Source organism: Geotrypetes seraphini, chromosome 3 (assembly GCF_902459505.1).
Source record: "Geotrypetes seraphini chromosome 3, aGeoSer1.1, whole genome shotgun sequence".
Classification (NCBI taxonomy): Eukaryota; Metazoa; Chordata; class Amphibia; order Gymnophiona; family Dermophiidae; genus Geotrypetes; species Geotrypetes seraphini.
In genome coordinates this window covers 360,011,702-360,013,493 of record NC_047086.1, presented here as the reverse complement: position 1 = coordinate 360,013,493, position 1,792 = coordinate 360,011,702, and the positions used below count along the sequence as shown (strand labels likewise).

Below are 1,792 nucleotides of genomic sequence, written 5' to 3'. Positions count from 1 at the left end.
ACAGTAGTATGAATATTGAAATAACAGAAGAAGGGATGGCATAATATATGCTACATTACAATGTCAACACAATATGCAATAAAACATTTTAACAGCATGAGTTGTAAGCAAAGATGGAACCTATAGATAGCTGCTAAAACAGAGTGATAGGAGTTAGAAATTAACCCACCCCCTTTCTACTAAAGCACGGAAGAGGATTTTAATGCCGGCTGGCACACTGAATGCTCTATGCTGCAATGATGCTCTTATGACGCAGAGCATTCAGCGCTAAAAACCTATTTTGCACTTTTGTAAAAGGGAAAGGGTAAGAGAACTAATTTAAAGTTGCATGTAAAGTCAGAAAGGTGCATGAATATAATATCAGCTAGGGTACGAGTGGATAAACAAGTCCTGCTACAGTATAGGCAGCCAATTTAGTCCTTGTTTGAGTGTGACTAGCAAGCTAGTTGCTTTTTCCATTAAAGCCTGGTTGAAGAATCAAACTTTCATCTGCTTCCTGAAGTAGAGATAGTCTTGCAGGTGGTGTACTAATGTTGCCATTAGTGCACAAGACCTGGACAAACATTAACACAGGAGCACTTCTTCCTATTTAGGAGGAGCTAAGTGCTACCACTTCTAAGTATGTGTTGTCTGTTTAGCATTCACTAATCAGAATGTACTAGCTGGATAGCACAGGAATGCCCATTAGATGTGTTCTCTACAAAAATATCTTTAAAAAGAAATGTGTGCAGGCAAAATATTGCAAAACGCAAATACCATTTAGTAAAAAGTCCCCTTGATAATCAAAATCTAAGTACAAGAAGGAATCAATTTATGTTCTATCGTCAATTTTCCGTTGATGAAAGCAGTATTCTATAAGAACACTGGAGAAGAAAGTTATTTGATAAGACGAGGTGGCCGAGTGGTTAAGGCGATGGACTGCTAATCCATTGTGCTCTGCACGCGTGGGTTCGAATCCCACCCTCGTCGCAATGCTTTTTATTTTTTTGTTTTGTTTTTATGAAAAAGAACTTATGACCAAAAAACCCCAAAACACAGTAAAATCCAAACCCCTCCCATTTAAATCCCGCCCCTCTCACAATGTAACTTGCTACATATGTCGGCAGAGCAGTGCAGAGAGATCACTTTTGCACTATAAACAAATCGGACTGGGTTTTTGTCACCCACGATCTTTCGAAACAAGGCGCATAAGTCAGACAGTACGTTTGGAAGCCCGGGAAAAATATTTGCAAGAAGGACGGGTCTCATCGTGATCTCGGACGATCAAAGCGCGTGATTGGGGTCATATCTAATATCTAAATTTCGGTTTTTCCATTAAATGCACCTGACCGACAACAAGAGAGTAGCTGGAACAGCCAATTCTCTATCTGATTGTAGTCTATCTTACCTCTTGTTGTCTGTTGCTTTGGCTCCAGACAGGGATTGGATATTAAAACTTTTCTTTAAAAATAGATCCAAAGACTTCCTGGGAAGCTTATTCAGATTTTTCCTGATGTCTCTAGAGAGACTCAAAAAAGAAGGAAAGAATTTTTGATTCTAAAACCTGGAGTGACTCAAATAGGGGGTATTTTCTTTTTGAGATATCCATGTAAATGTGTAGTTAGATATTTATCATTGAAGTATATATTTACAGAGCCATCTCAACTGATTAGCTTTCTCTCAATGAAACGTCTAGAAAAAGGAATAACAACAACAACATCCATGGAAAGTTAGCTTCCTGCACTTTAGTCAGATAAGGATTTTTCTTATTTAATTAATTTGAATTATATATGTTCTACTCTTAATTATGGAT

The 1,792-nt window shown here is 37.8% G+C and overlaps 1 non-coding gene across 1 annotated transcript; it reads left to right on the top strand.

Annotated features, from left to right (window-relative positions):
- Positions 1 to 887: 887 nt before the first annotated feature.
- On the top strand, positions 888 to 969 carry TRNAS-GCU. The gene has a single exon. It is a non-coding gene; the product is annotated as a tRNA-Ser (tRNA).
- The last annotated feature ends 823 nt before the right edge of the window (positions 970 to 1,792 follow it).